The sequence below is a fragment of the Ambystoma mexicanum genome, chromosome 2p (assembly GCF_040938575.1).
Source record: "Ambystoma mexicanum isolate Mex_15411 chromosome 2p, UKY_AmexF1_1, whole genome shotgun sequence".
NCBI lineage: Eukaryota > Metazoa > Chordata > Amphibia > Caudata > Ambystomatidae > Ambystoma > Ambystoma mexicanum.
The window spans coordinates 579525832-579546354 of record NC_090923.1 but is presented as its reverse complement, the minus strand read 5'-3'; the positions used below and the strand labels follow the sequence as shown (position 1 = coordinate 579546354).

General features: G+C 47.4%; 1 protein-coding gene across 3 annotated transcripts in view; it reads right to left on the bottom strand.

Annotated features, from left to right (window-relative positions):
- The window catches only part of LOC138566577 (galactosylgalactosylxylosylprotein 3-beta-glucuronosyltransferase 1-like), a 327890-nt gene that overhangs the window by 165691 nt on the left and 141676 nt on the right, over positions 1-20523 (bottom strand). The gene's annotated exons all lie outside the window — the stretch shown is intronic.

Below are 20523 nucleotides of genomic sequence, written 5' to 3'. Positions count from 1 at the left end.
CCAGAGAAAAAGTGATTATCTTATCTTTTGTTAAAATCATATCAAGTATTTCTGTACTGCATTATATTCCTCATTGCTTTTCCCTTGAAATCATAAAAGTGTTTTTGCTACTTTATCCATCCCATAATAACCCCTCATTGATTGTAAAGAAGTGTGCTAGTGCCATATAACCCATTGTTGATCAACATCATATGTCTAAGTGTACTGTCAGATATTAATTTATTATAAAGTGTGACATATATATATTGTTTAAATTCTCAAATAAACCTTTTAATTTGCAAAACAAACCTACTTCTTGGCTCAGTGGGGTCAGGGGGATTCTAAGAGGGGGTGTTATACAAGGGTGGTCATCCAGAGTACTGAACTAGACATAAAAATACATTAATAAGGGTTTTCCTCAGCATCCCAGACTAGGCATTGACTTGGCTGCAGTGTTGATTAAATATCGCTTACAAAAGTGGGGGCTCGGAGCCGGGATATTCTGGGTTAGAATTACCATTTGTGCTGATTAATACAGTGGGCCAACTGACCAGATACACATATCCGGTTAGATCACCACGCTGTTTTACACTGTGAAAGCACCCCTCAAAGGAACGCTCTAAGGAAACGGTCTGTTTTGCAAAATAAAATACAAACTTCTGTAAGTCAGGAAGGAACTCAAATTCCAGAATGATGACTTTGGTAGATATGAAAATAGCCAGAGAGCACTTCTTACATAAGCTATTTGTGAGAGGTGAGTGGACTCATCAGGACCAAACGGTCTGGCTGCAGGCAATTGCGCAACAGGTCACTGAAACAGGGTCAGATAGATGGAGAGATCAGGGACCATTACATGTGGCCCTGAGTGAATTATACATGGCTCCTAAAGTTAAAGATGAACACAACAAGATGGTTAGGATAGCGGCATATTTGTATCTATATATGGGAGCCATGCAGGACAAACGTGCTAAAGGCCAAGATCTGGCAATTAGGCAACAGCTGGCATTAGAAAAGGCCCAATCTGACCTGGTCTCTTCTGAGCAGAGGCTGCAGAGGAGCCAGGAGTCAGAAAATGATAGTAGGCAGTATATCATTAAAATAAAAGAGGACATGGATAGACTGCAACAGGAGAAGGCTGACCAGGATACCAGATTTCTGGCCTTGCAGAAGGAGTACCAAGAAGGTTTGGACTCCCTTCTGCAGAGCCAGAAAAAGCTGGAGCAACAACTGGACTTCAACAGGGCATGCACAGAGCAGGTAGCCACCCTGCAAATTCGATTAGACAGAGAGAAAGAGGAAAGCAATAAATTGATTCTGAAAGACCTGGATACCCAGGCAGAGTTTGATCAGGAGTGCCAGAAAGCTGGTGCCTTCCAAAGGCAAAGGGACGACCTGGCGGCACAGATGCAGGCTCTTAGTCAGGAAAGGGATACCTTAGGCCAGGAAGTCTGCCATTTAAAAAGGAAAATGGAAGAAAATCACCTGGCCCTCCAGGGACTGGGTGACCTCCAAAAAGAACACCAGAACTTGTTAGAGCACACCAGGAGGGTGGAGGATGCTCTGGCAAGAAAGGAGCAGGCCAATAGGGACACAGCTCAGGAGGTAACCCTCCTGCAGCAGAGACTGGCCCAGTACTGCAGGACCAATCAGGAGGCACAGAGAGAAAATGAGGCTCTCTGTCAGCACAATGATAGGCTCCAGTAACAGGTAGCGATGCAGGAGAGACTGATAGAGTCCAGTAAGGCCTTAACTGAGGAACTGAATGCGCAGGCTCTTGCATTGCAACAGGAAGCAGGGGCGGATAGAGATGAGGTAAAATGGGAAATAGAAACTCCTGAGCATAACCTCAGGAGCCTTAGTACCAGAGGCCTTCATCTCTCCCAGTCCCTGGACTCTGCCAACCCCATGTCCCCTCGCGCACATGAGCCCAGGGCCACGGGGATGGCAGATTACTATCCAGCTAGAAGTATGGGGCTCATAGGCCAGTACCTCCCAGGAATCGATGGGCGGGCATCCGGGTATGGGCACCCAAGCACAGTGCAATTTAGTGGGGAACCCCAGGAGAGTAGGCCCATTAAGGGGATCCTGAAAACCTCTGCCCAGTTAGGTCAGTGGGGGGGTACCCATCAAATCCTGGCAGCAAGGAGGGGTCTGAAGACTCCTCTGAGCATTACAGGCACAGGAGACCAGGTCCCCACATTCTGCCAGCCATTCCCAGGCTCGCAGAATCCGGGAAAACCTGGAAGATCAGACGGGCACCTCTGGGAGCAGCGCTTCTGAGTCAGAGGATGAATGGACCAGGGTTACCCGAACCAAAAAGGCCAATAAGGCAAAAAGGGCCTTGCTTAAGGACCCATTGAAATAAATAAAGGCAATAAGGAGTGTCATCACGCCTTATCATAAGAACGCCAAGTATTCTGTTTGGGATCACTTGGAGCTCAATGAGCAAATGATAGAGACTTTCCATTTGAAGGATAGCCAAAGCTGTATTCAATATGTAAAGTGGACCTTCTCACCAGAATACTCCAGTTTCTTTGCGGGGCTGGAGGATCAAAACCATTCAAGGTGGTCCACATACAGGGCGGCCATCTTGAAACATTTTTCTGTGCAGAGAAATCCTCAAGAGGCTTTCAAAGCAGCCTACAATTTGCAATGTGGGGAGGATCAGGCCCCACAAGAGTTTGTGCAAGAATTAAAGCGTGCTTTTGTGCAGACCACCAGAAGGGTGCGCACGGATAGCAGAGAATTTATCAATATGTTTTTCCATGCCTTACCCAAATACATAATGACCCAGCTCGTGAGAGATTTTCATGAGAAAAGATCTTTAGACTGGGTCATTGAACAGGCTACCCGGATCTATGAGGTGCAGAAGCCCATCGAAAATAAAAATAACGCGCCGAAAAACCCCAAAACCAACAGCACCTCTGCTGCTGCCAAGGTGGCAGAGGTAAAAGTTGCCCCCGTTTTAGATTTGGAGATGGAGGGGCCTAAAAACCTGCCTGCAGCAAATAATTCACAGCCCAGAAGGCCCTCGGGCCAGTCACAGACAGGGAGTCGAGGAGATAATCCCACAAATGGGGTCCCCCGCTCCCCTGACTATGTAAGTCCCCGCTACAAGGCAAACCGACCAATCCTGTGTTATGTGTGGACTCCTCCAGCCCAAGGGGGGGGATCCAGCCAAGCACCTGACCTGGGGAACTTCCCTCCTAACTTCCCCCAGGAGGGCAGAAATTCTCCAAATCCTGGGCAGAACTTTTTCCCCAGGTATCCGCCCAATTTCCAGCCCCAAAATCATCCATCCTTCTTTCCCTAATTCCCTGAGCCCAGACAACCTAATCCGGGAGAGGGGAGGCCAAGGGTGGAGGGGTACCAAAATCTTCCCAACCAGGGGTACTACCATAGAAGGGATAGCTACCTTTCCCGGGATCAGCCCACGGGAGAAAATAGAGCCCTGCATCAGCCTGAGCGGGTTTCACAACTTGAGCGCCAGGTCCAAAATATGGCACGAGATCTGGGTCACATACTGAGGGCTCAACAGAACCCTTAGATGAGCATGCCACCGCAGAATGCCCCAAACTCTGGACCGGGTGCTCCAGAACAATGACGGGGGCAGCACCCTGATAACCCACCGGTTCCCAGGGAGGAGGCACAAGGGGAAGGGGGGTGTAAAGCCTTGGAGGAAGCTTCCTTCCCAACTTGTAAACAGCCCCTGGAAAACCAGGAACCAGAAACAAAATCTCCTGCCCCTGAAAGCCTGCCTCCCAAGGATCAGAGGGGGGGTAGGAGAAACAAAGGACCCAAACAGACCCACTTTGTGGAGGAGGTACAGGTCTTCCAATTTGAGGGAGAGGGATCCTCAGAGGATCCTGGGGAAAGGATCTTCTCCTTTAGAGATGGGGGAACTCCTCCCAAGGAAAAATGGGTCCCAAGGGATGCCAATTCAGACTGGGGAGATGTGGAGACTGAGCTACCGCCGGCCATCATCTCATCCCAGAACCGACAATACCAAAATCCCCTGGTTCAAACCCATCCTGGTGACTGCCTCCAAAAAGGGGGGGGCGGCCCAGAACCAGAACCAGGGGAACCCACAATGGCTCTGATCTCCAGTTGCCAACTTTTTCTTTCAGCTTCCCAAGACTCTCCACAGAATTCTGCCCAAATCTCGTCGAAGCAATGTCCTAAACCAGAAAGTTAGCCCACCAGTTGTCCAAAAATGTGCATTATCTGTGCCCCCTTGAGGAGAAGGAGGGAAGATATTATGCCCTGGTACAAGTACAGGGGCAGGGTTCAATTTCGGCACTGGTGGACACTGGATCCCAAGCTACCCTTCTGTCCAAAAGGGCCTTTGATGAACTAAATGCAGGAAGGGGGGATAATTACCGTATTCCTCTCACCTCTCTTCCTGGACAACTGCAGAACTTTGACGGGAAGGAAATTCCTGTCGAGGGGACTGCAGATTTGGACATCAAAATTGGGCGACACAAGGTGAAACACCCGGTCATAGTAGTGACTCCAGAGGGCACCCCCTGTTTACTAGGGAATGACCTCCTGAGAAGGTTGTCACCCCTAATAGATTGCGTAAACAAGGTCCTCTGGACCCAGACTAGTCGACCAATAAAATTAAAACAGAGTGTCAACCATGTTAGTTTAAATGGCACCTGCCGCATGGTTGAACAAAAATCTGACCAAGTAGAATTTCACTTCCAGAACAACCAAATTCCCGACATGACAGTAATAGCAGTAGGACAACAGACTAGTGATGGGGGGTCCTCTCTATTTCTGAAAATCAACCTTCCTTCCAGTTTACGGTGGTATTCCACACTGGAAGGAAACACTCTGAAATTCTTCACAAATCCACAATCAGACATTCCCACTCCTATAGTCCAGAAAGAGGTGAAATCAGCTCAGAGCCTGGCTGATATTCAGCAAATTGGAGAGCAGTTGTTCCTCCCTGTTCAGTTAAATGATGGGAAGGACTCTGTTCTCGCCCGAGTGTGTGTGAAAAACGGTAAGAGCTTCATCAGCGAAGCCATGTTCCGCCAACTCCCAAAAGATCCAGCCATTTCCACATTCAAACTGATAGACAAATGGGAAATGGACCTGGAAGCACCTAATTCCAAACATCTCCTGCCAAGCAGGTGTATGCTCAAAATCTCCATTGGCAACAAGAGCATAGTCTATAATTGTTGTGTCGTGCAAGACGTCACTGCCACCTTTTACTTAGTCAGTGACATTCTCAATCGCTTTGCCATTATTTTGGACCTAATAAACTTCAAAGCTTGGTCCCGATTAGCGGATAATCCCATGGGCTTTGATGATCCAGAAAAAGCATTTAGGTCAGCTCAATTGCTACCTTATGCAGTTGAAATTCAGATTAAAGAGGAAGTCACCATCCCAGAAAGGACCCGACAATTCTCCCTGGGAGTGAAAGTTAAAAGAGGACAAAAATTGAAAAACCCTGATGCTCATATCCATCTAAATGCTTCTCTCCAACAGCAAGGGTTAGGGGTAAACCCAACACCATTAGTCAACATAGAACATGACACCATTCCAATAGAGGTGGATAACAGCGACTTAAAGAGTATTACTCTAGCCGCAGGCACCATTATTGGAATGGCGGTTGATGACCGACATTTTTCCATAGACTTAGGTAATGAACTGTTAGGGCCAATCCCCCAGGACTGCTTTGACAGTGACAGTGATGACAATACAACACCAGACAGGATTTTTACCCGGCATGGGGGGAACTTCCTGGTGTACACTTCTTGCCCTTATGGTAAGGAAGATGTGACTTGTGACTTCAGGAGGGATGAGGTGATTTTCCAGGTCCATGAGGGCTGCCTTTCCCACCTGAAGCCTCCAGTCCAAATCAGCACTCTGACCAGGGACTTCTCCAACCAGCTGGAGGAGGCCGCTGATATAGCCAAACCAGATGTCTTTCCAGGCTTCAGGCAGATGGTGGAAGAGAGAGTCAACCTAGCTGATGCCTGTGTGACTCTGGAACAGAAGCAAAAGTTGAAACAAGTTTTCTTGGATTTCCAAGTACTCTTTGCGGTAGACTCATATGACTGTGGTCGCGCCGACATCCACACCACAACAATTCCCACGGACCCTGGAATGACTCCAGTGTTTGTGAAGCAATATTGCTTGCCTCTCGCATCCATGGAGTCCCTTACTGAAATAATTAAGAACCTTGAGTCCCGGGGAATAATCTGTCCAGTCCACAGCACTTTCAATAATCCGGTGCTGGGAATATTGAAGCCAAAAGGCCAGTGGAGACTCTGCGCCGACCTTAGGGAGCTCAACAAACGGGTCCATACTTCCCAATGGCCCCTGCCCTACATTGAACAAGGGCTGGCCCAGATTCAGGGGTCACAGGTATTCACAGCAATAGACCTGACCAATGGATACTGGACTGTGCCTGTCAGTAGGGAGGACCAATACAAACAGGCTTTTACCTTTGGGGGCCAGCAGTACACATGGACCCGGACTCCCTTCGGATACCTCAACTCCGGCAATTAATTCAACATTTTCCTACATAAGGCCATGCCCGACCTGGGTGCGAGGGGTAACCTGGCTTATGCAGATGATGTCCTCATCAAAAGTTCATCTGTGGAGGAACACATAGCGGAGATCCGTTATGTTCTGACACAGTTGAGGGCCGCAGGAGCAAAACTTTCCTTTCAGAAAGCACAGTGGTGTAGAACCCATGTTAATTTCTTGGGACATGAGATTACTCCTCAGGGTCTCTGTCCCCAAGAAAAGAAAGTGGAAGCACTCCAGAAACTGAAAGACCCCACAACTCTGCGGGAACTAAGGAGCCTCCTTGGACTGACTAATTACAGCAGAAAGTTCATTGAAGGCTACGCAGAGATCACTAGACCCCTGATTCATCTCTTGAAGGGGGGGGGGTCAAGTGGGAATGGGGTCCAGAACAATCCGAGGCAGTAAGACAACTCAAAAGAAGCCTCTCACAAGCGCCTTGCCTAGCTTACCCTGTCAGAAACAAGGAGTTCTTCCTGGAGACGGGGTTCTCTAATACGTGCTTGACGGCAGTATTATACCAAAAGCATGACAAGGTGAATAAAGTAATCTCCTATGCAAGCAAAATTTTATCCTTTGTGGAGGAAAAATTCAACGATTGTGAGAAGGCAATCCTGGCAACGGTGTGGGCATTGAAGAATTACCGCCCGTTTATCCAGGAGGAACACATCATAGTGGAGACTCCACACCAGCCTCTGCAATATCTCCAAAGTGACAGAATCCGGGCCGGAAATGTGAGTAATTCCCGAATTACTTCCTGGATTCTGTCAATGCAAGGCTTTCCTGTGGAGGTCAGATATGGCCAAAACAAGAAGAGTCCCCTCGCGCAAGGGCTGGCTGACTAGCATGATTGTGCCAGAGAAAACTGTCTCGAGGACGAAAGTCTAAAAATCAAGGACAACATGGAGGCATACCTTAATTCCCCACACAAAGTCTTTGAAGAAGACAAGTTTGAGGGAATGCCCACTGTCTATGTGGGTGGATGCTCTTACCATGTTGACAACGACGGGGAGAAAGAACTGGTGGCTGGCGTAGGGAATGCATGGGTGAAGGAGTTCCCAGAACCCTCCGCTGGATACAAAATTGGTCCCCGAAGTAGTCAGGTGGCAGAATTGATGGCTGTGCATCAGGCCATCCTCACTGCTGTCCAGCATCAACTCCACAAACTGGTCATAATCACAGATTCGGATTATGTACGGAACGGGTTCGTGGAGCACCTGGTCAACTGGAAAACCAGAGGCATGTTATGCGCTAATAAGAAACCCCTGAAACATGGGATGTTAATCCAAAATATTGATGATCTGGTCACATCGAATGGGATGACCATCTACTGGAAAAAGATCAAGGGTCATTCCAAAGTAGAGGAACCAGACAAAACTGGAAATGACTTAGCTGATCAGCTGGCCAAAACCGGGGCCATCCAAGGGGATCTAATAGAAAGAGAGTTCCTGTTGGGAGAAATCCAGGTCACTGCGATCACTAGGTCCCAAACAAATGCTCACAATGATCGTTCAACTGCCCAATGGAGTAAGGAGACCCCTGATGCTGATTTAATTACAGCTCAGAAAGGGGATCCAATTGTTGGTGAGTTTTACCAACACCTTGCGGACCCTGAGAACTTTCCCCTGAAGGATACCGATTACATTGAGAAAGAGGACCTAAGAGTGTTGATGAAATGTCCAAAAATGTTCCAAATCCAAGACATTTGCTGGTAAGGAAATCCAAAGCGGGCCACGATCAGTGGGTGGTTCCTACCTCATTCCGAAGCCTGATGTTAAGTCACGCCCATGATGCGGCCACCGCCGGTCATAGGGGGTTTCACACAACACTGGAAATCTTAAGAGAGGTTGCATACTGGCCACACATGGGGCAGGACCTCGACCAATACTTGAAGGGGTGTCTTGTGCGTGCACAATTTCAGCCATCATCCCTCACACACCGTGCGTCTCTCCAAAAGAGGGGGATGAGACTGCCATGGTCAGATTTGCAAATCGACTTTGTAGGCCCTGTGAGTCGCTCGTCTAGAGGAAACAAGTACATGTTGACCGTTACATGCTTGTTTACCAAGTGGGTGGAATGTCTCCCGGCCCCAAATTGCAAGGCAGAAACAGCAGCTGCCCTGATGATTAACCACATCTTTTCCCGTTTTGGTCTACCTCAAAGGATTGAGTCAGACAGGGGTAGCCACTTCACCAGTGAAGTAATGACAAAGATGTGGGAGATACTGGGGGTCAAAAGAAAGCTACATATTGCTTACCGGCCAGCTTCTTCTGGGGCAGTAGAGAGATACAACCGAACCATTGTGAGCATCTTAAAAAAGTTTGTGGCAGATTCTGGGCCAAGTTGGGATATCCGATTACCTCTGGTCCTAATGGCCATCAGATCTACCCCTTCATCTGCAACCAAAATGTCACCATTTGAGATGATGACGGGACGCAAGATGGTGCTTCCCCAGCATTTGCTCTACAGAACCCAAGAGCAAACATTGATAAATGCCTCCACAACTCATGAGTATGTGGAGAATTTAAGGAAACACCTTCAGCATGCTTTTGCCTATGCTCAGCAGAATCTAGAAAGATCATCTGAGAGCATGAAGACTCACTATGATTTAAAAACTACCCGAAAGGAATATAAGGTGGGTGATCAGGTCTATCTATACGATTTCCAAAGGAACCAGGCCAAACAGCGAAAATTCTTGCCTACATGGAAGGGACCGTTTCAAATTATAGGCAAAATCTCCCCTGTAGCCTACAAGATCCGCATCCCCAAAGGCGGTTTGGCAGAGGGGGAAGACAAGTGGGTACATATAAATCAGCTAAAGTGTTGCCATCCCAGGCACATTTTTCAGCAACTGAAGGAATCCACTGGAATCCCAGAGGGGGCCGCTCCAGAGTAATTCAGTTCCAACCCTAAAATATTCTACATATAGCATATAAAATTCTGTGATCCTTGTATATATATATATATATATATATATATATATATATATATATATATATATATATATATATATATATATATATATATATATATATATATGTTCTTGTCTCCTAAGTTAAAAAAGAAAATGTATATGTTCATATCTTCTGATTCATAAAATGTATATGTTCGCCACACCATTAATAGTGGTGGAAAAATTTCTAGGAATGTGTATTGCCGCTTTGCTTTATCATCCTAGGAGAGATGAAACCATGGAGACTGACCAAGGAGGACGACCGGGGACCGGGAGCAGAGACCCGAGGGGCCCGGGGCACCGCCCAATCCTCCCATCAGGACCAGCAAGGAGAACTGATTGATCGACTGGAGGGAGGAAAAGATGCTGAACTGTGCCATCCATGGAATTGGAAGAAGAGGAGGTGAACATCCCAGATCTTGCGAGTTCCATCAGCGAAAGGACAGAATGGCCATCGCAAGAGGGGGGGCTTGTGGGATGTTTTTACACATGCATACAAGCCCTACCATAAAACTGTGCAGTACTGGCATGGAAAACATCATGATGGCCAGAACTCCCCAGAGAGTGCACAGGGAAAACATGAAGAATAAGCTGCCACCCATTTTTGCCTATGTTGTGAGCACAGGAGGGCACTGCCTAAAACCACCATTGGGCTACACATACTCCTTATAGTTTTGCCGTAATCGCGATTCACGCACTCGCGAATTTTGACGCGATTTGCGATTTGGCCTGATTTCTTTACCTGTAAAAAGATAGCAGCTTTTTGCTTTCCTGTGCTAAAGATTTGTTTGTCTCTTAATAACCATCCCTGAATCATTGCTAAAGTGAGCCTGAGCTCATCCCAAGTATCTCTCACTCACCCTGAATCTCTAGAGGGAATTAAAATCAGTTGGCACATTTTCCCATCCATTGCCATCACATGTAAAAGCATTTTGCACCTGTGTTTCAAACTCCTACCTGTTTCCTCTAAGCTTGCTGGGGGGGGAACTGAATTTCATATTGTATTTGGTTGCATTCCTGAGAACTGTGTGCTCCTCTTTCCATCTCCTTCCAATTCTTACATTGCATAGGGGAGGGGGGTGAATGGCCAGAGAAAAAGTGATTATCTTATCTTTTGCTAAAATCATATCAAGTATTTCTGTACTGCATTTTATTCCTCACTGCTTTTCCCTTGAAATCATAAAAGTATTTTTGCTACTTTATCCATCCTATACTAACTCTTCATTGATTGTAAAGAAGTGTGCTAGTGCCAGATTACCCATTGTTGATCAACATCATATGTCTAAGTGTACTGTCAGATATTAATTTATTATAAAGTGTGATATATATATATATTGTTTAAATTCTCAAATAAACCTTTTAATTTGCAAAACAAACCTACTTCTTGGCTCAGTGGGGTCAGGGGGATTCTAAGAGGGGGGTGTTATACAAGGGTGGTCATCCAGAGTACTGAACTAGACATAAAAATACATTAATAAGGGTTTTCCTCAGCATCCCAGACTAGGCATTGACTTGGCTGCAGTGTTGATTGACTATCGCTTACAAGATATCTAAAGGTGAGAAATATGTGGGAGAAAAATTGAATCGAAAGAACATTACCCAGGGGAAGTAACTTGTTTTTCTGTCACAGATCCACTGCACTTTGGGACTTGCTGTCATCTCCTTACATAGACAAGGCAGACCTTTGGCAAATGGCATCCTAAGGGTGCTTTCCTGTGAGTTCTGATAACTGGTAAGGGGAAAGTTGACCCAGTATCAGGTGATGGTTTTTAAATGTGTGTCTTGAGAACTGTTCCATTTGTCTTTTGTCTGGTAGACCTTTTGACCCTCAGAGTTGTCGGGTGCCATTCCCACAGCCTCCATGGTCATAGAGGCGTAGTACTTAAAGTTTGCATGAAGTATCGCTGACTCCCGATTTCCAAGCAAGGATCAATAAGGCCAAGCAGCCAACAAAGGATTACAGCAGTAAATCAATTGCTAAGATAAAATTACAGTAAGGTTGTCATTGAATAGTTTTGTTGTGTCTTGTGTGATACTTAGTAGAATGTTCAAAAACCTCACCAATGGTTGGATGGTCTATTGTGCAGGAAAGCATATAGATTAGACAAAGCTTTGTGTGTCTTTTAAGAGACTTTGTGACATGTTCAAAGACTCAACAATGGTGTGCTGGGATATTGTGAGGTAAATTATTTGTCTTCATGCCATGGATTTGCAGGCAAAGATCGTTTTTCCACAAGGCGTAGGATAATCCTGTCAATCAGCAAGATTGGTGTAGTGGGGTGTCTGGTGGTGAAAGCGTGTCATTTGCCTGAATTAAAGGGCGTGATACGGTCCTTGCACCTTTTCCTTTTAGCAAGCAGGTGGATGGGCCAATAGGCAAGAGGTGCCCAACTTGGTTCCCAGCTTCCCTTGAATGAAACCTCTTTTGCATATTTGGCAATTGTCAAGATATGCTTGTTGCTTTTTTCTACATAAAACACCTCCAAATATCTAATTGCCTTTCATAGCTAAGATGTGCTCTAACCTCTCCTCCTTATTGGTGTCTTGTCTGTGTACTTTAAGCATGTAGTTGACTGTCCAACTTGTTCTGCTGATGTGACTGAATGCAAAGTTGTCCTGCCTCTTGCATGGCTTTCTCAGACCAACTTTTTTGATAATAAAGTCTTGTCAATGATGCAGAAGGGAGTGTCTGGCTTGCTTCCTGTGCACAGTTCATGCACCTGACAATGAGTGGGTTTGCCAATGCCAATGTCCTCTTCTGTGTTGGCTCCCTGGATATCCCGGGAATTGTCAAAGTAGAGGTGTCCGAGTCTCAAACTTGAATCAGGGGTTGGAACATAATCATGGTCATGTTCTTCATTACGGTCTGTTGAAAGAAAATTTGAGATGGGAAAGTCTCAGAAATCCCCTCTTGTTCATCATCTTTATTGCTAAGTAGATGCAAGTTCTTCACTTTTGCGCTTTTATCTCCTGAACTCTAATCTTTGACACCTGAATGATGCAAGTGCAACCATTGTGCATGCAGAATTGCATTTCTTCCCATTGCAGCTGAATCCCATGGCGTGCCACTGTTCATTGCAGAGGAGGAGATCTGCAGCTACTGATGGACCGACTATACTGTCTGGGCTTAGTCAATGAATGCAGCTACTGCTCTAGCAGGGGAAAAACGCCAATCAGATTTATTCTCCAATTATACACCTTCTTGAGCCCCCCAGAATTCCAACCTAATTCCATAACTTCGGACGTTTGCTACACTAACCTACACTCTACGAGCTTAATTCCCTTCCCAACTGGAAAGAACCGCTCCTTCCTCTTCGAACCCCATCCACTGACTGTTCCAAGTCTCTCTTCTCCTGCCTTAACATAGATACCATGTTGAACCAAGTAGAACCTCATATCTTGAACTTTGGAAAAAATACATTTTTTGCACCAAACTGTCCTGAGCATGCTAACCAAAAAGGTAAACACATTTTGCACACTTATATTGTGGGAGCTCACGCAGGATGTAGTCACTATGTTATCACAAATCAAAGTGAATGTTGAACTGTAAATGCGAAATGTTCCTGGGCGCAACGTTTTTATACCATGCTCATATCTGGCTTTGACGCAGCATCTGTGTTCTTTCCAGGTACGGGGATATGAGAGTCATGATGGCGTATGAACTCTTCAGCATGTGGCAGAACCTGGGTAGGTCATGCACCCTGCAAGAACCTTCCCCAACCTATTTTTATTATTTGTATAGCCTCCTTTTTTCTTTGCATGTCCTACTAGTCATGTGTATTTTTGAAATGTTCTTGCTGCTGCTTTCTTTTCATCATGCGTTCTATCTCTTTTTATTTTTTAGTTCGCAGTATTTTAAGTGCCTCACCCTTCAGTCCTATAGTTTAGGAGTCATGAATTAATATTTAAATTAGCCAACAATGTATTTGTTCACGAAATGGCATTTAAAAAAAAGTGACGTAAAATAATGTTTACTATTATTGAGGAATTGGATTGCTTTAATTAAAATATGATATTCCGCAAATATTGAACATCTCTGTATGAGGTAAAAATAAGCATCAATCCATAAAATTGCACACCTCAGAAAAATGCAAAACAAAGATTAAGTTTGCAAAAAAAGTAGCTCAGGGTGAGTTTAATGAATGCCCCTGCTTCTTTTCATTAGGTATGGCCTATTGGTCACAATACAATTTACAACCCCCTGTAACACACTTAGACATGTTTTCATAGGATTTGTTTTAGTAAGTGCTACACAACATTTGATCCGTGATGAGAAGTTACAGAGATGAGAGGGCATTTGGAAAGTTCAGAGAGGGGAATAAACAGCAAGGAGAAGGTTCAGCGAGGGAAGGTTTAGGCCAGGAAAAGATACAGTGGGGACCCTGCATTTACAGAAGCACTAAAATGTGCATTTCTCCTTCAGCAAATTCCAACAGAGACACCAAAGGAGTTTTAGTTCCCATACCATCCATGTTCTCCCACAGATTAGACTTGATTAGGATAGAGGAATCACGGGAACCATCTTCACGCTTCCCTTCCCAGGAGGCTGTCGCTGGTGGCTGACGAGCACCAGGAAGCCTCAGGAGCGAAGGAAGCTCTGTTCCCGAGTGGAGCAGGCGGTGGCCCACTGGAAGTAGTTGTTTGCTGGGTCACGAGGAGCCACAGAAGCAGAATACCTGGGAGCAGTGAGAGGATAAGACGTGCACGCCTGACCTGCTGAGTTCACCAGCTTACAGTGACCCCATAGCGCTCCAAGACCACTCACAGGTTCAAGCAGGCGTTTCACTACTAAGAAGCAATTGTGTATGAAGGAAAGTGATATTAGAAGTACTTTTGAATCTCAAACTATCAGAAAGCAGTAAACGTCATATTTGTTAAAGCCAAATGACTGTAACATTAAGCATGTGAGTTTATGGAAAATTCAGCAGCCCAATGAGAAACTATTGTTAAAAGCTAATACATACAACCATTGCCAGACCCAAGAGAAACCAAAAATAAGGCAATTTCAATCCAGCAGACATTGCCAAAGGCGAAGTGGGACTAATGAAAGGCCCAAAGGTTGTGCAGCTTGTTACCCACATTTTGAAAAACACATAATCACTGTTGGTATAAACACCCATTGCCAAAGCCAAGGAAGAAGAACAATAGCCTGGGAGAGGAGCATATTGTACCGAGGTGTATTGAAGAGCACCATTGTGAATGTTTTCCCTGATGAGTTGTTAAAAGATTAATGCTGCAAAATGCTGAACCTTGTGAAGCTGTTGCAGAGCTATTCTAAGTTGTTCTTTACCACAGAGGCACTTACTATTTGTGAAGAGCTGTCCAGGGAAGCAAGTGTACCCAGACAGCAACCCCTTGAAGTAGTAGGCGTGGCATGGGAGTAAACTAGGTGTGATTGAGATAGTAGGCCTGGCATGGAAGTAAACCAGGTAAAAGTTGATGAAGTGCTGTAAAGTGGTCCTGACAAAGCACCGCCAGGGTTAGCGCCAGACCCATAATGATGCCCAATGTATATTGTTTGTGGTGATGAAGAAACAACTGCATAAAACTGTTGTAGAGAAATTATATTCCAAGCAGAATAGTCACTGTGGCAAACCATCCTGACAAAGACAATTGTTGTGACTTTTTTTTTATGAACTATGAAACTATCCTGCATGTGAAGGTGATCATTCTGAAGTTTGTTCTTACTCAAGAAAGAGAAAACACCTTTTGTTTAATTTGTTGAATCACTGGAGTGCTGTAATTTTCAGTTGTCAAAATCTATATTGAAACTTTGTTGTACAACAGGATTGTTAACCACATTGAGAGTTCGCAGCCATCTGCTTCTTGCAGATGGCTGCGAACTCTCAGTGTGGTTAACAACCACTGAACAGGTTATCATGCCTTGTTCTTCCGAGAGAGGGGCGCCTGCTACCTTTGTTGAATTCTTTGAAGGAACTTGTGGTTGGTCACCACAGGTTACCTGGGGGCAACCAGACGTGGACTCCCTGCTCACTGTGCTTAGAGAGGCTCAGCTTCACCTCACTGATGATGCCCAACAAGGCTGAAACACGTGTATGGGGTTGCTGTTGGTACTCTTGTTCAGAGAGGAATTGCCATAGCATTTTGGTTCTGAACTGTTCATGTGGGCGGGACAAAGACTGATATGCAAATGGATAATTCCCATCTGTGAAAGGTACAGTGAACAAAAAGCAGATGGCTGCGAACTCTCAGTGTGGTTAACAACCATTGAACAGGTTATCATGCCTTGTTCTTCCGAGAGAGGGGCGCCTGCTACCTTTGCTGAATTCTTAACCCTGCGTTACACATTTCAGTGAAAAGGGATGGCGAAATCGTGTGTCATTACTCGTTCCTGATCTGACGTTGTATCTTTCCTGACAGTAATGAAATTCCTCAAAGAAAAATAGTGGCTTAATTTACCCTTCTGATGGCTCACTGCTATAGTTCTCATCTTCTCCCTCCCCCGTCTCTTTGTTTCTCCTTCCAGGTGGAGGCAGAGCTGATCGATAAACTGGATACATTAGTATCCGGTGGCAAAGGAGATGAAAACTACAGAGAGCTCTTCAGCTTGCTGTAAGACACCCCCTCTGTTCCATTTTGACATCACCTTCCCTGATTGTGTCAGGCTTGATTAGAATGGGCTAGTGCTCTACTGACTTAGGACTGTGGGGCAAACTATTGGTGACTTTTAGTGATGGTTTAAGAATTGTTTTCTAAATTCTGATGCTTAATGTTGCTTTGCACCCCTTCTGGGAGCATGGTAGCTCCCAGGATGTTGTAATGGGTCACATGGCAGTAGCCACGTGATCAACATAATAAAAGGAACAAGCCGCTTCCGGCTCGTCAGTCCAACCACCATCCGGCTCCAGTGTCGTTCCTGAGGCACCATGCTGGTGCTGCACTGCATGTGCTGGGCCCAAGGATGGGGCCCAGCACGAGGACAGTGCCCCTGCAGGGCAACGCCATCCCTGGCTAATGTGGCGACCTCGGCCTGGGTGCCCCCAGAGCCGGGGCCGCTGTGTGCCGGGTGCCCCCGGCCACGCTCTGGTGATCCGTAGCGGGTGGGGTAACCCCCACCCATGAGTCCTCGGCGTGATCGCCGCACCAATGAGTCCCGTCGGGTGACCCCGACCTGAGTATGGGGGCTGCCTGGCGATCCGGAGCAGCCCCTCCAACAATGGCGACGAGGAAGACGGGCCCTGCGTACCCCGAATAAGACATGCTGAGGTGGGACCATCTCCAACTGGGCCCGCAAACATGCAAGGCTGGCGAGCTGCAGCCCGTCCCCCGTCTGAGACGGAACAATTCGGCAACTGGCCGCAGGGAGGTGGATCTGCGGCAGTGGCTGAGTGAGCGGCTGCCCCCCTCCGATCCGAGGAGGAGGAGGGATGCGTGAGCACGCCCCGCTGCAACAGGAAGAATGCGGGTAGTCACTCGCGAGGGAGAGAGGTGCAGCCCCCCTCCAAGTAGAAATGGAGTGGCGTCCACCGCAGTGGAGGGCGGAGCTGCCCTCCTCCCTCTACCCCCACCTGTTGGCTGCGGTGATGGGTGCCGCATGGAAAGACATGAGGCGGGCCCAATACCAACTGGGCCCGCGAGGACAATGAGGATTTCGCTCCGAGCAGCAGGCAGAAGAGATGTGGCGGCTTTGGCAACAGTGGTGAGGTGAGCTGCCCCTCCCCCGCGACCTGGCCTGGCAACAGCTGAGGCGGCCCGACAGAGGATCTGCAGCAGCACAGAAGTGGTGCAGGGGCCGACCAACAGCTGAGGCAGCCCCTAACGGGAGGCGGGCCCATCACCATCTGGGCCCGTGGTGAAGGAGAGGTGCTCTCACCAGAGCAGAGAAAAAAAAAAAGGAGTGAGGCGAGCTGCCCGCCCCTCCCCTACCCAGTGGCCGCAGGCGACATGAACAACACGGGCCCGCGATGGGGAGGAGATGTGTGCCCCTCCCAGGAGGACATGAAGCGGCGGTGGCCGCAATGAAGAGGCGAGCTGGCTGCCCCTCCCCCACCCGCAAGCTAAAGAGCACGAAGGCGGGCCCAATTGCAACTGGGCCTGAAAAAAAAAAATAAGAAAACAACGGAGCCCTGTGATGCCCTGAAACCAGACAAAGGAATGTGGCATCGGTCGTGTGAGCTGCTGCCCCCCCCACATAAGAAGAACTGAGCTGCCTCTGCCTGCGCCGCTGGGAGGAGGCACAGCCCCCCTCCGCAAGCCACGGAGGGGAGGAGCGGCAATGTGCACCTCAATGAAAAGTGTTATGGCATGTGCTCGGTGCCGGCACCGTCCACCCGCCGAGGAGGCCTGCGGCTCCGCAAGGAGAGCAAGACACAGCTCCCTGTCCTTCCACAGAAGTGGGCCGCCGACTGCCGGACCGCTGAAACGCTCCCCCTCTCCATCAGTGGTGGGCCCAACTGCACCTGGAAGAGGAGGAAAAACAAAAAAAAGGGGCACAAGTCACACTGACTCACAGGAAGACTACAGGGACCCAGCCCCTGGGGAAAAAGGGGAGGGATGGCAACTTTTGCCAGTGTTGGTGTGCTCCTCCCCGCCCGGCAGCGTGGGCACCCTGCCACTGTTTCCTGTTATCTGCCCCATGAAGGAGAGGAGGTGCAACAAGGGGTCTGCCGCCAGGTTGCCAGGATGCCATCACAGGAGCCCCTCGACTATGGACTTGGCCGATGTGACCCATGGGCCGTCCCAGGTGCGGCTTTGCCGGTCTCTTTGTGTTACTCTGGTGGGGCTGTCTGAAGCAAACACGAGGGAGGGCTCAACCTGGCCTCCAGCATCTTCACTGTAGCGAAGGAAGGACCTCGACAATGACATCCCCAGGAAGACGTGAGCCGAGAGCGACGGATTGTATTAAAATGACCCTGTTGGTGGTATATGTAATGTGGTGCCTGTAGCTTTTATTAGTGTTGTGTGATGGTAGAACCACTCACCCAGGTTAATAAAGGGTGTGAAAAACTGGTAGAGTGGTTACACTAGCAGTAGTGTGTGGTGGTGTAGGGTTTTTGTTTTGTCGTTATAAAAAATGGAGTGGTGTTGCATGGTGGCTCCCAGGATGTTGTAATGGGTCACATGGCAGTAGCCACGTGACCAACATAATAAAAGGAACGAGCAGCTTCCGGCTCATCAGTCCGACCACCATCCGGCTCCAGTGTCGTTCCTGAAGCACCATGCTGGTGCTGCACTGCATGTGCTGGGCCCAAGGACGGGACCCAGCATGAGGACGGTGCCCTTGCAGGGCAACGCTGTCTCTGGTTGATCCCCCTGCCATGTGAACATGGCTAATGTGGCAACCCCGGCCTGGGTGCCCCCAGAGCCGGGGCTGCTGTGCGCCGGGTACCCCCGGCCATGTGTGGCACTCGGGTGACCCGGAGCGGGTGGGGTGACCCCCACCCATGAGTCCTCGGCGTGATCGCCGCACCAGTGAGTCCCGTCGGTTGACCCCGACCTGAGTATGGGGGCTGCCCGTTGATCCGGAGCAGCCCCTCAAACACTTAATGCTAAATTGTAAGATAGGAAACATTTGTCCTTATGGCGCCTCTATTGTCTGCAGTGTTAGGTAGTGGTTTGGGTATCGGGGCTGCTGCTAGGGGGCAAGCAAGGTTACGTGCCTCGAAGTTACATCAGGAGTCTAAAGGCAACATTATTGGCCTTGTATTTAATGCAAAATAAGCTACTTCTGACATTTCTGACGATTAATTTACAAATGTAAAGCTTGTGCCACACTGCTGCAACTTTTATAGAGATTGCACATCCTCACAACGAGACATCTTTCTTCCAGCGCAATGATAATCCAAACCTTTGGAAGTATTTCGAGATTTCATGGCCAGTGAGCAAGACAAACTGGCTTCTGCTCTTAGAGAGAAATTCAACGACATACCTTATAGAATAGCAAATGGGTATTTATCAACTGCAGCAGGTGTCTGCAATCTTTGCTCTCCAGATATTTAAGACTGCACATCCCATCAGCCCTAACCAACAGAGTAAATGCTGAAGAACTCTGGGTGTTGTAGTCCAAGACATCTGGAGAGCCATAGGTTACAGACCCCGGAACTACAGACATATATTACACAAACGGGTTTGGTGTGCCATCAGACAGACGATGATACCAGAGCCATCACTCCCCATGAGGTGGAATGCTCACCATAGTTAATGCCTACCCATCTATAATTTTATGTTGTGCATGGCCCCTGTATATCCATTTGCCACCCCTCCCCATTTCCGTGCAGTACCTATGGAAGAGCATTGTAGAGAGTCTAGAGGGAACAGGCAAGAGGGAACTATGTAAAAAACAAAAAAAAAACAAACACGTTCTCTCTAGCCTTACCATAGTGCCACCTAAAATTGAAAACAAAGTACCTGGCAGAGCAAATTGAATATCACTTTGCTGTGATGTTCTAGCATTTGATTATTAATTCAGTAATCTTGGGGCATGTTACCTTTGCAGGAGGCTGCAGCATTCACATAACAAAATAGTTGTTAATAGCTTCTCGTGGGAGCCTTGTGCAACATAGCTGTTACTTCTGTTTCCTCCTTAACTGACACAAAAAAAGCAAATTGCCATTTGTTGGCCAAATGTACATCACCATTATTCTCAGTTAGGCCATAGAATCACATCTGTTTTATCCGCCTTCAAAGGCATCACCCAGGATCCTGGAGTTGGTCTGTGGTGTCCCGTGGCTTCCTCTTCCCCTGCCCCCTGTCCACCCCCTCCCTCCAACCTTGAACATCCTTTTTCATTCAGGAGACTCAACAGCTACTACTCTTGGGAGCCACAGAGCCTGTGCGACCCTCTGCGCTTGGGCGAGGCTTTTGTTCATGTCTCTTTTTCATGAGAAAGAAACATCAAGGTTTTCTAAACGATGGGAGTTCTGCACGCACCCAATAAGCACATCCTAAGCAGCATATCCACAGTTTAAACCACAGCATCTTTTCAAAGGGAGAAAGACATGTTCTCTTAATCTGAAGGACGTATAATCGTGTGTTGCATAAGATTAGCCCAACCTTGCACAACATTTCTCAGATTCAAGCGTAAGGTT